General features: G+C 39.7%; 1 protein-coding gene across 3 annotated transcripts in view; it reads right to left on the reverse strand.

Moving 5' to 3' along the window:
- FYN (FYN proto-oncogene, Src family tyrosine kinase) overlaps window positions 1–14,004 on the reverse strand; it is a 199,794-nt gene that overhangs the window by 116,526 nt on the left and 69,264 nt on the right. For 2 of the 3 annotated variants that reach the window (XM_037520246.2, XM_037520244.2), the window contains exon 3: window positions 11,322–11,406. The exons of the other annotated variant lie outside the window; for it this stretch is intronic. The gene's annotated coding sequence lies outside the window, so the exon portion shown is untranslated. The remainder of the gene's footprint in view (window positions 1–11,321; window positions 11,407–14,004) is intronic. 3 annotated transcript variants of the gene reach the window in all.

Genomic DNA, 14,004 nt, shown 5'->3' on the forward strand with positions numbered 1-14,004 from the left:
GGTGCAACTGGTAGCCATTCTGTTGTATTCAAAGGGTTTTATCCATTTTAGTTCACGTCTGTGACCAAATTATGTAAGTTTTGTAATGGCGATCCCAACTCTTCCTGAAGTCTGGGCAGCCTGGTGACAAAACCAGCACACATTTGCAAGCTCACTTGCTATAAAGCAGCTGTGTGAGCCTTTGCTGAGTTTTATTTTCAAAAGCAAAGGGTGGGGGGTGGGCAGGGAGAGTGACTTCCTCTCCCCTCCACAATTCTCCTGTGGAAATGGCTGTCGTGTACAGCATGAGGTACAAGCTGGACAGCTTGTGCACAAACATAACAGCAGATTTGAAATACAATCCTGATTCCTTCCATGCTATAATGTTCGCTGCAAGTTCAAAGTCAATTGCCTGAAAAATTAAAGAATTCCAAATGGTGGTATAATACATTAAACAAGCAAGCTTGCAAACAAAGCCCAATAGCAAGGGAGGAGGATGGGAACCAAAAAACACAAGGTTCCCTAGGAAACAGAGTCTATTTAACACTGACTGTGGCTCTCCCTCTTCATGGGGGCGGGTGCGGTGGGAAGGCATCACTGACCCATCTGCTTCCCCTCCCTGCAGGGGCTTTAATCCTCTGGCTTCACTCCAACAAGTTGGGGAGACTCAAGCAAGGTTGTGGTTGTTGCTTGTTTTATTATTTGCTGGAGGGGGATGAAAGAGCAGAAGAAAAAAGGAGGGAGAGAGATGGAGAGAAAAAGGGGCAAGCTCAGAAGGCACTCAGACTGCAGAAAGGAATTCCTGACCACAGAATAAGAGGGTGGGAAGGTCAAACTACAAAAGGACAAAAGGCTGACTGCTCGCTCCCTTCTCATCAGCTATTGCCAAGACAGAGGGAATGAGAGACTCACTGTGGAGCAAAGCGCCACCTGTAAATGAGTTTATCCTCAGCTGCTCAAGAGGCTGGTTCTGAAGTCAGGTTAGAGAGGACATCTTTTGGGGTTACTGATAGAAACAGCTGGGTGTCCAACCAACTATAAAGGGCTGGCTGGAGGGGTTGGGTGGGGTTTTAGGGCTTTCCTCTGCCTCCTCCCCCTCACCCCTGCCCATGATCTCCAACAATCTCATGAAGTAAGAGTAATGATTTATTATCATCATAATCATTTGGGGAAGTTTATTTGGGGAAGAAATAAATCAAATAAATGTCACTGAAATAATTAATTGACTGTCAAGAAGGAAAAATGATTTTGCTTCTTTAAGACTCATGAAAATGAAATATATATATAGAAACTCATTTCTTTCTCTCTATGAAGGTGATCACATCATTTATGTATCAGGTAAAAATAAAACATAAACTGTCTTTGTAGTAAGCCTGCATATTTACAAAGACTTGCCTTTGCAAATGAAGCTATTTCTAAGGATTTGCTATCCATGGTCTGAATGGAAATGCAGATTTGCTGCTCCAGGTGCAGCTGCTGGACAAGTCCCCAAGCTCACTTCCAGCCTGATCACCATTCTCAAAACCTTCCAAATAGAATCCTGCAGAGCTTGCTGGGAAAGCCTCTGAAGTACACTCATATCACAGTGCTGCCAAGAACAAGGTTAATAATGACATGTGTAGGCCTGTGGAGTGTTGGTTGGCTACAATGTTAGAATTCCAGAATCTTGGAGCTGAGAGAAAAGTTAGAGACTATTCTGTCTGGCAGTTAAGTACCAGCACCTTGAGTGCATATGTGTGTGTGTGTACACACATATGCACACACGCACACACCCTACCTCTTGGCCATCTTCCTGTCCAGTCAGCATTCTGGAGGAATGCTAATGTTCTAACAACATTGACAACCCCAGTTCTAGTTCCCGATTCCCACCCAATATCTCAATCTTGCCCTCAACATTTCTTCCAGCCTGCATGCAGGTTCTTAATCCGGCAATATTTTCTCTTATCAAAGACCTACTTTACTCCCCACCCCGTCTCCAAGGACTCCCGTCTTTTGAACAAATTTCACTTCACATGAAATTGCATTTTTGAAGCAATAGCTAATTTATTTGCCCCACTCTTATTTTGAGTCAGTGACTTTAATTTAAATTTTAGCCCTGCTAAACTGATAAACTTGGGAACATCCACAAATAATGCACAGTAAACCCTACAGAAGCAGTCCTTTTCTCCCTCTACTTTGTATTTCATCAAAAAAAGAAAACCCTCCATTGAATGAATGTCAAATACCTATGGGTAAGTCCAACAAAAGATGTGTAAGACCTTTACACTTAAAACTACAAAAAAATGAGAGAAATTAAAGAAGTCCTAAATAATAGACAGTTATATCATTTATGTACATGGAGTAGAAGTCAATCTTTTTAAAATGTCAATTCCAATTATATCTTTTTAGTAGGGGCACAGTGGAAATTGTACATGGGCACAGTGGAAATTGACAAGCAGATTCTAACATTTATATGGAAATGCAAAGGCTGACAGTGAAGATAATCTTGAGGAAGAGGAACAAGATTGGATCCAAAAGACAAGAAATAAGAGGTGGCTAGGATGTGGAGAGAAGGGAACCCTTGTACACTGTTAGCAGGAATGTAAATTGGTGCAGCCATTATGGAAAGAAGCATAAAGAATTTTCAATAAATGAAAGCCAGAAATTCCATATGACAGTTACCCTACTTTTGGGTAATTTACCCAAAAAATACAAAACAACTAATTCAAAGAGATACCACTAAGTTTACCACAAAGCATTACCACTAAGTTTATTGCAGCATTATTTATAATAGTCAAGGGCTGGAAACAATCTAAGCATCCATTGACAGATGATTAGATAAAGAAGATGATTAGATACATACTGGAATACTACTCAGCTATAAAAATGAGGAAATCCTGTCATTTGCAACAACATGGATGGACATAGAGGGTATTATGCTTAGTGAAATAAGACAGAGAAAAACAAACACTGTGTGACTTCATTCTCATGTCATCTATAGAGAAACTATACAAATGGGTGAACTCAATAAAACAAAAATAAACTTTTAAACTATATGACCCATTAGTGGTTACCAAAAGGGAAGGTGGGTGGGTAAACTGATTTGAAATTTTAGTGGTCAACTTGGAAGGAGCATATTCACAATGTTGCACACCTGAAACTTAATGTAATGCTATTTCAATTAAAAAAAAAAAAAGCTGGAAGACTAACACTATCAGATATAAAGATTCACCATGAAAAAACAGTAATTAAGACAGTGTGGTAGGGGTCTCCCTGGTGGCACAGCGGGTTGAGCGCAGCACTGTGAAGCTGGCTGCAGCCTCTGCATTGCTGGGTTCGATTCCCAGTCAGCCAGGGGAGATTCCCACATGACGAGGCAGACCTCTTCTGTCACCCCCGCTGCTCCCTTCAGCAGTGCTTTCGGTCCGTCTGCCTGTTCTGCTCCTCACTCTGTCTCTGGTGAATCCTCTCACTGTGCGCGCCTCAGGCCTGTGCCCCAGCTATTGTATTAAAAAAAAAAAAAAAAAAAAAACTTAAAAAGACAGTGTGGTATGTGTGCAAGGAAAGACAAATTTAATAAAAAGTGTAAAAATGGACATATACAATCACCTAATTTATGACAAAGATGACACTGAAGTACAATAAATGGAACTGTGCTCACTACATATTGTGGGTTAAATTGTGTCCTCTAATATGTTGGAGTCCTAACCCTCAGAACTTCAGAATGGTACCTTAGTTAGAAACAGGGTGCAGATGCATTTAATTATAATGAGTTTATACTGGGTCACAGTGGGCCCTAAATCCAGTATGACTGGAGTCCTTATAAGAAGGAAATTTAGAGCCAGAAAGACATGAAGGGAAGAAGACCACGGACAATGGAGGCTATAAGCTAAGGAACACTAAGATTACTGGCAACCGCCTAAAGATAGGATAAGCCAAGGAAGGATTTTCCTGAAATCCTTCAGAGGAAGCAAGGTGCTACCCCACACATTATCAGACAGTCCTCAGAACTATGAGAGTATAAATTTCTGTTGTTTTCAGTCTCTCAGTTTGTGGAACTTTGTTATGGTGGTTCTAGGAAATGAATATACTGGGTATCTATATTTAAAAAATTTAATTTCTACCTCATATCATGTGATTATCAATTACAGGTGGATGGTAGAACTAAATGTGAAAGGTAAAAATTTTAGGAGGAAACGATCATAACTTGTGATAGGTAGTTTTTTTTTTTAAAAAAAAAAACAAGAAAGAACTAACCATGAAAGGAAAACATAACAATTTGACTATACTAAAATTATGACTGTCTCTTTCAAGTGACATCAAAAGGCCAGCCACATGGTGAAGAAAATTACAATATTCATATCCAAAAAAGAGAGACACAATACTACATATGATTTTATTTCTATAGAGTTCAAAATAGACAACCAACGTATAGTGTTAGAAATAGTGCTCTTAGTTACTTTTGATGACAGTGGGGTGAATAGGGACTGGGAAGGATTCTAAAAGGACTTCTGGTGACACAGGGGTGCTCACTTTGTGAAAATTTATTACCTGTGCACTTCTCTGTACAAATATTACACTTCAATTAAAAAAAAAAACAAAACCTCCATGGTTAATGCAGTGAAACCAGAGACAAAACAGAGCTCTTGTAAGTACTGAAAGTAAGAGCGCATGCAATTTAATTTAAGCAAGATAATTCAAAAATTTGCTTTGCTAAAAGCTTAAAAGTGCCATTTCATTAAATTGTGATTTTTTATTCACTTAAGATGACTTGTCATGCCAAAGCTATTTTATTATTACATGTTAAGACAGCATGAAGCAAGCACAGTTTCAAAATAAAATAACACAAATCATTTTAAGTTTATCTTACTAACTTTTAAAGCAAAAATTTGGATATTCAAGCCTGATTTTTCTTGTCAATTCAAAAACAGTTCCTGGTACCTTGGTTTATAGTCTGCAGTAATTGTAGAGGGCAAGTCTTGGGGGGTAAAGGTGTTTGCTGTCTTTCTGTGGCACACAGTAGGCACATAACATTCCTTCCAGAGTCACCATGTGAGATTGGTTCAATCCTGCCCATGGAAGCCTAAGCAGTTCAGCTTACCTTCCAGATAATTGTACATAGATAAACATACAGTTTCCACCTGACAGTTTGAAATACTGAAAATAACTCCCAGGAAGCCATTCCTGGCCTTTGTCAATTTCCAGGCTCTTCAGATCACCATTGTGGCTACATACGGTCATGAGGTGGAGTCCTGACCTACCTCAGAGCAGTCAGCATCCCTTGGAGGGAGAATTTTGTCCTCCAGTCTTGGGGGCAGCTTGACCTCTGCCTTCTACAGGGTCCTCTCCTGCTCTGGTCAGTGTGTGCCCATCACCATTACACATGCACTCTGCACACATGCTCCAGCTACCACTGAAATTCGTCCCTCCAAGCAGAGAAGGCACATGGCCACCATGTTCTCTGGTCCTCTGGTAGATAGATTTACTTGTACACTTATAGAGAGTGCAGGTTGTCCCCACAGGAAGTGAGAGCCAGCTGCACCCACCTCTGGCTACATTCTCAATTGGAAAAGGAGCTGTGTCGCACACCCTCACACGGAGTGGTCAGCACAGGGACCCAGTCCCTGGAGCTGTGCAGCTTTCCTCTATGTATCAGAGGAAACTTTGGCCACTCCATTTCCCTGAATACTAGCTTTTAGGGGAAGTTAATACTCAAGATTCAAGCTCTGTCGTTTTTCTGTACTTTCTGATGATAACTCTACTTCAAACTTAATTGTATGACAATAAATTTCAAATTGATTTTTTTTTTAAATCATGAGTGATCACAGAGATTTTCCATCTGGAAGGACGATTAAGTCACAAGAATCACACATGATAATCACTAACTTAAGAGTTCACTTGAATTGAGGAAAATCATCCAGGTCAATTCTTGAGAGCCACTTAGCTAGCTCTCCCAGCCAGAGCAGGGGTAGGCAAACAATAGTATGTGGATCCGACCTAGCCCACCACCTTGCTTTTGCATAGCCTATGAGTTAAGAATGGTTTTTACATTTTTTTAATGGTTGAAAAATATCAAAAGACTATTTCATGACTTGAAAATCTTAAGAAACTCATATTCCAGTGCTTATACTGACGTTGTACTGGAATATAGCCTAGTTTACATATTGTCTTTGGCTGCTGTCATGAAACAACAGCAGAATTGTCTGGACAAAGCTTACATAGCCTACAAAGCCACACATGCTTAATAGCTGGCCATTTACAGAAAAAGTTTGCTGACCACTAGACTAAGGTAATTGCTACAAGTTTGCAGAAGGTGGTCCACTCTGTCTTACGTGCCTTAAGTGTATAACTTCTGGGACTATCTATATTGAGTTAAAGGCAAGTCTGAATGCTAGTGCTAATTTCACACTGAGCTGGCAAACCAACTCAACCTCTGAAGCAAGACTTTCCAAGTTATTAGGTAACAAGATTCAACAGAATTGGTTGCACCAGCATTTTCCAGGGAATTGTTGTGAACTGAATTGCACCCTTCCACCGTCTGCCAAATTTACATGTTTAAGTCTCCTAGTACCCAGTACCTCAAAATGTGTCTGTATTTAAACAGGCAGTTAATGTGCAATGATCTCCTAGGTGGGCCCTAATCCAATATGACTGGTGTTTTTATAAGAGATTAAGAAACACACAGGAGAGAGACCAAAGGGAAAAGGCCGCCAGCTTCAAGCCAAGGAGAGAGTTCTTAAAAGTAATCAATTCTGCTGACACCTTGATCTTGGACTTCTAGCCTCCAGAACTGTGCTACTTTGCTATGGTAGTCCTAGAAAAAAATAACACAGATATCATACATAGTATTATTTGGTGAAAAAAATGTTCACTCTCACACGTATATGATATGAAAATGGATTACATTCTTGAGTATCACATCAAAACAAACTGAAGAACTGTACTGAAGGGAAAGATGAACATGCTTCATAGCAAAGTGACACAGACAAAAGTGGGGAAAAGAGCATTTACTGAGCATATTATAGGTACTTTGTACACACTAACTCATTTAGTCCTCACAGTAGCCCTATGCCTGGGCAATGTTTTATGTCTTCAACTGATAAAGAAACCAAAAGAACTGAAGTTACTTAACATAAGTGGTAGAGCCAGGTCTGACTCAAAGCTTATATATTAAGGCTGACAATGTTATATATTATAACTATAACATTATAATATCCTGTATAACATAACATAATAATATTGATAATATATTTTTATCATAAATCATTTTCTATTTCTATGTTCCTGAGAATAGGCTGTAGTTTGGCAATACTAAGGGATCAAAGGGAAGGGAAAACCATTTATAAATAGCTATCATTCACTGAACACTTACCAGAAGGCAGGTACATAAACTTTACAAAAATGACCTCACTTCACCCTTGTTAAGAACCTAACAGAGTACATTCTATATTCATGTTTTTCAGTTGAAGATGACTCTAGAAGAAATTAATTAGCTTGTCCATGATTACAAAGCTCGTAAATTGAGACCTAACATTTTAACCCTTTATTGGCTGCATATTTGAGCCAATGCTCTTGCCCAACACATCCTCTCCTCTGAACTGACTATAACTTATTGTCACCCTAAGTATAGAAAAGCTGGTAGTCTTCATTTGAGGGGGGAAAATACATATTTTTATTCATATAGTCAAAAAACACTGAGTACCTTCTACATGCCAGGCACTGTTCTGAAGGTTAAGGATGCAATAGTGAACAAATCAGAAATCCTACTGAAAGGGCAGCCATTTGGGTAAAACCTTAATGATAAAATCATACCATATTGATTGAAATCACCTCAAGTGTATGGACAATGAGAAGATTCAGATGTGTTGAAAGCACAGGTCAATGAAATTATAGAAAACAGAGGAAGATGGGTAAAGTTTATTGAGTAGATATTTTGGTAGTCCTATTAATATCTCTTGTAGCAGGTGTACTTATCATGCTGGCATGTCTCGTATTCAAGGGAAGACAAGATGGGAAGTTTTCAATGGCAGGGTCTATGTCATACTTATTTAACATTTTTTTAAAAGATTTATTTATTTATTTATTTATACAAGCACTGGGTATAGTCAGAAGCATGGGTGGGTGAGAGAACTCACCAGGAGCCAGAGCAGGGAGCAGAACAGGCAGAAGGACCGAAGTACACTGCTGAGGGGAGCAGCGGGTGGCAGGAGAGACCTGCGCGCCATGTGGGACCCTTGCCTGGTGGCCGGGGATCAAACTGGTGCTGCAGAGGCTGTGAGCAGCTTCGCAGCCCAGTGCTCAACCGCTGCGCCACCAGGGGAGGCCCCCTATGTTATACTTTAAAATATCTGCCTCAGTGCTTGGCTGTGGTGCAGAGCAGTTTGAATTTATTTCTAAGTTATATCCAAGAGAAATGTACAGTTACAGTGACTTTCAAGTTAGATATAATAGCAAACCTCAGACAATCCTTGGGAAGTCCCAGGGGAGGAAGATTGATATTGCTGCATAGCATCAAGGATGTGAGCAAAGAGTGACACATTCAACTGGAAGATTTTTAGCTAAGTGTTATGAGAATATTACAATGGTTAAGAAATCAGAGTGAGTGCCTGCCCATCAGAAGGCGAAAAAAAAAAAAATTAGGCTGAATGAAAGGAAACTGGGGCATGGAGTGTTAAGAATTTTAATGTATTTGTGGTAAATATTTTTCCTAATGTTTCTTTGTCTTTAATTTTATTTAGGATTTTTCATGTATAGAAATGTAATGTTTTTATTTATCAAGTTTACTGATTCTTTTATCAAGAAATGCTCAGGGAGGTAAGCAAATATTTAGAGACCAGAAATTTTAGGGTGTGTTATTTATAATATCAAATATAAGAAAACTTAATTGCATTGTAATAGGATGGTGAATGGTTAAAAAATAATATCATACAGTGGAAAACTCAATAGTAATCATTTAATCACATGAGAAAATGATCACAATTTAATATTAAATGAAAGAAGCAGAATCCAAACCATATATTTAAAGCCACACATGTATGTATGTAATATATATATCATATGGATTCCTAACACGAAAGAGGTGAAGTAAATGCATTTTTTTTTTTAAAAATATTTATTTATAGAAGCACTGGGTACAGTCAGAAGCGTGGGAGGGTGAGAGAATTCACCAGAGCCAGAGCGGGGAACAGAACAGGCAGACTGACAAAACACACTGCTGAGGGGAGCAGTGAGCGTGGTAGGAGAGGTCTGCATGCCATGTGGGACCCTTGTCCAGTGGCTGGGGATGGAACCAGAGCTGCAGAGGCTGCAGGCAGCTTCGCAACCCAGTGCTCAACCGCTGCCTACTGGAGAGGCCCAGTAAATGCATTTTAACAATGTCTGTATATATGGAGTGATTGAGAAATTTCCTTTTCCTTTTTGGTAGCTTACCAAATTTTCTCTAATAAGCACATTACTTTAAAATCAGGAAAAAAGAAAAACCATTTAAAGAAGTCTAAGTTAAAGAATATTTATCTTTACTATGCACCTTTGACTTGTTGATGGCCTTGGTCCCAGAGGTCTTTGACCACAGTGACACGTGTGGCAAATTCTGATGGTTATTTTAAATATATATATTTAAATATATTTCTAAACTCAGCTGCAAAGAGGTTTCAAAATAGATTTGGCACTGGCCAGGGCAGTCACCAGGACCATCATGATGATGAAATATAATGAATTGTTTGGCTTTGACAATACATTCATTCAATAAATATGTATTGAATGCCTGTCATGCTCAAAGTGCTTGTTAGATACTGCAGTCTCAAATTGGGTCTCTGGGAACAAGTGACCCATTGGGCTGCTATTGGGCCTATACACCCAAAAATCTAGTGGCAGACAGGGTTGGGTGGAAATTGTGAAGCCTTGCCTCAGTACCCCCACCTCATCTGGTCTCTCGCCCTTCATGGATCTTTGTCCCTGGCTTCACCTCTCCATCTCCGGTCACCTAATTTGTAAAACAAGGATAATCCTGACCCAGTTCACAGTGCTGGTGAAGTGAAGAATAAGCAAAAAGGAGTCTGAGTTTGCTATTGTCTATAAGGTGCCAGATGGTTCTACAAGTAAATACCCAGCATTGCTTTCTTTGCTTGGAAGTTGTATATCATTCTTTAAGAAAAATAACAGGTTGAAAATAATGTTCAGTGATTCAATGGACACACCATGTTTTTCTTACTTAATATCTATATTAACAATTACAGAAATGAATACCTGTTTCTCAACTTCAGACAAGAGCAAGAACTAAAAGTTCTCAAAAGGTCTGGTAGCATTCCAAGAACAAAACTAGGTGAGACACTGCCAGTCTTTAGGGAAATAATTCAATTATAACCAGCACTCAAAAATCTAATAAAATTAACTAATAGTTATCCACCTCTCCCTTTCAGGAAGTGATTTTTTTAAAAAGTAACATTTAAAAGCAAGTGCCAACGTAAGCACTATAAAATTTAACATTTCTAGAAAGAGTAAAGGGCATTCAAAGGATACCAACTATTATGTCCAAATTAAACATAAATATGAAAATACCTCTTCTCTCTCTCCCAAATTAGATTCTCATTTTCCAAACATTGTGAACATTTGTGTAAATCAATGTCCTATTATAGAAAAAAGAGGAACTGAGAAAGGAGCTGGGAAGAGGGGGAGAAATACACAGACCTAAAAATGGGGCATGTTTAGGAAAGAATTCTCCCTTTACTGGCTATTAAGGGGAATAAATAAGCGCTGTACATTCACTGTGAGAGGAAGTGCAGCACTAACTCCTAATGGTCACATTTTCTCTGAAAGATTATTAGAGTATTTTCCCATTGTTTCAACAAACTCAGATTCTTTGTGGTCCTTCCACCATAGTGAGGATTAGAAAATGGACTGCTCCAACAGCTTTACAAATAACCTTACTAAGGTCCCCCTTCACCTCTCAACCATTCACTACAGTGAAGCTACTTGCCAACAGCCACACATGTGGGCAGGGCACAAATGGTTCAGGTGAAGCAAACATCCCAATTTATAGTCATGGGTGGCTTAACAATATTTCAGTCAGTGACTGAACCACATCTACAAGGTGGTCAATAGCCTAGGTCAGTACAACACGATGGTGGTCAATAGCTGAGGTCAGAACAACAATGGTCAAAGCCTAGACAACATAGTGTGTAGTAGGCTACACCATCCAAGGTTGTATAATTACATTCTATGTCATTTGCACAGTAACAAAATCACCTGATGATGCTTTTCTCAGCCTGTATCCTGTCAAGTGGCACATGACTATACTTTATCTGTGGGTCACAATGGATATGGCCCCCTTCCCGCTGCCCCTGTGCTTCTCTGCCCCTACATACCCTGTTCCTGCTAAGGTCCTGTTCTCCGGCTCCCTGATGGAAGTAAGCAAGAGTAGCAGCCAGGGGAAATCTCCAATGCTGATACCTGGACAGATAAGGACAAATCTTACAACTTCTGAAGTGGATGGAGCACTGCTGTACAAATGGCAAGTGATGTTATAAAGAATATAAGTATGCTATGATATATTCAGTAATTGCTCTACTTTTTAAAAAAGGAGTTGTAAAAATTACATTTAAAATGCTTGTTGATGCCCTCTGGCTATGAGTCATTTTGTAAAGCAGGATCAAAATGGATTCTCTGTTAGGGTTTCTGCTGGTTCTTTGATTCTAAATAACTTTATTAATGTTAATAGGAGTTATGCACACATCAATGAGAGAATAAATTCCTTGGGTTTAGTGGCGCTTCAATTAATGATTTGTAATAAGCAATGTAAAATGCTTTTTGATTTTCTTCCAAGTAATGACACACTACCCCAGAAAAGCTGAAAATCAGGCATAGGTCTCACTGCATGGTGGGAAAGACCAGGGGGAGGGGAGAGAGACAGCTTTCCACTTGGTTGAGGCCGTGACAGGCCCTGTGGGAGAATTCCTCTGTGTAGTGCGTGGGAGTATAGCAGAAGGGACAGACACAACTCGCCCAAGGGATAATGAATGTGATGAAGGGAGGAAGAGAAAATCACAGAAAGTGAGCCTGACGCAGAAGGAATTTACTATAATCTAAAATGGGAACAACTAACTGCAACCGAGCTTCTCAAATCTGTCACAGGATCATTCCATTTTTTTTTTTTTTTGCAAGTACAAGTTAATACTATTCATTGACTTCCAAAAATACCCAACAATATGAAAATAGGAATTTAAGTTTCAAGGATGATACAGCAGAATTCCCAATGAATAGGTTATTTTGCAGTGAAACAAAGTTCTGCCTGGAATTTCTGGAAACCCAGCTTCAGATTTAACCCTCTTTTGTCCAGGCCTGCAGTTCCCTCCTTAACTCTTTTCATGGGAAACCAAATGCTAGATTATTGATACTCTCTGAGGGCAAAATAGGATGCCATGGGGGCTGCAGCATAGGCAAGTATAAATGATGAATGCCTAAATTCCATGATTTGGAAAGTGAACAAATCAATCTTAATTTAAAAATCTGTTTGGAGCCTCCCTGGTGGCATAGGCGTTGAGCACAGTGCTGTGAAGCTGTCCGCAGCCTTTGCAGCACTGGTTCGATCCTGGCCGGCCTCGGAGCAACCCACATGGTGACCAGACCTCTTCTGTCTCTCCTGCTGCTCCCCTCAGCAGTGTATTTCGTCAGTCTGCCTGTTCTGTTCCCCACTCTGCCTCTGGTGAATCCTCTTACCCTCCCGCGCATCTGGCCTGTACTCTGGTTCTTGTATAAATAAAATAAATCTTTTAAAAAAATAAATAAAAATCTGTTTGCTGTTTCATACTTAATCACTTTATATTTATATTTTATCCTAATGTTTCAAGATAGTGAAAAGACCTCTGCCAATGAGTAACACAATTTCACAACCCAAAAGACTAAAGGCTAAATACAGAGTAACAGATTTCAGGGGTGTCTGCTTTGGGCCACCAAGAGTCCAGTTTCATACTTGAGAGACTGGGGAACATCATCTGCAGGTGGTCAGATGCTAAGCTTGAACAGTAACAGGGCAGCACCCTGGCTAGGCAAGTACCCTGATCCTTTGCTCAGTGGTCACCTTCCACTCAGCACATTCAATGCACTTTACGTTGAAGGGACATTCCACCTTCCATTTCCTTCACAGTCGAGGCAGAGCTCCATATATTGTAGGACTAGATGCTAGATTATTGAGTTCCCTATTTTTCTGGAAACACCTGCCTAGTGATCCTGAAGCAGACTCCATGAAAATCCTTAAGTAGTTTAACTGAATATTCTTATAGGGAGAGACCCTTGTTGACTGGGGAAATGAACACTAAAATGCAGCAGAACTTCCATATGAGCTACTTAGACATAAGACTGATAATGCATCATTCATTCAATGAGTTATCAGAAAACAGAGTCTCTCTAGAGGTCCAGATCACACTAACAAAACATGAGCCAACTATAAAAATTGCAAGCACATCCAAGAACCGTGGCAAATAAAAAATGGTGCCTGGGTTGTGCATTTATTTTTGGATTATTCCTTCCTCCCCCCTCCATTTGGTGTTAGAGATATATGAGTATGTTCTATAGCCTTCCCCCCATCCCCATATGAGTACAGGCTTTGTCCCTGAATTAGTTCCTAACAATGGTTGGAATGAACTTGTGGAGCATCAGTGAAAGAGCTGCGTGTGATAGATGACTGAATAGGCTGCGAGTTGTTGGTTAGAAAACTCTTAGAGAGAACAAACTGGTGGCTATGAAAGGGGGAAGGGACTGAGGGGTGAATGAAGTGGGTAAAGGGGTCAATTGTATGGTGATAGATAGAAATGAGACTTTTGGTGGTGACGAAGTATACACAGATGTGGGATTATAAAGTTGTACATCTGAAACATGTTATAAGCCAATGTTACTTCAATAAAAGTGGGAAAAAAGAAGCTGGTTAGGCGATAATGAAAAGAACAGAACAATATCAGACAGCATCTTGGCCTTGAAGATGTTTGCAGTCCACCTGGCACATGGTTCTTTGCATACACTAAGTTAACAACGCAATTCTTAACTGATGACCAA

This window comes from Talpa occidentalis, unplaced genomic scaffold (assembly GCF_014898055.3).
Source record: "Talpa occidentalis isolate TD23 unplaced genomic scaffold, MPIMG_talOcc4v2.1 talOcc4.2, whole genome shotgun sequence".
In the NCBI taxonomy this organism is placed as follows: domain Eukaryota; kingdom Metazoa; phylum Chordata; class Mammalia; order Eulipotyphla; family Talpidae; genus Talpa; species Talpa occidentalis.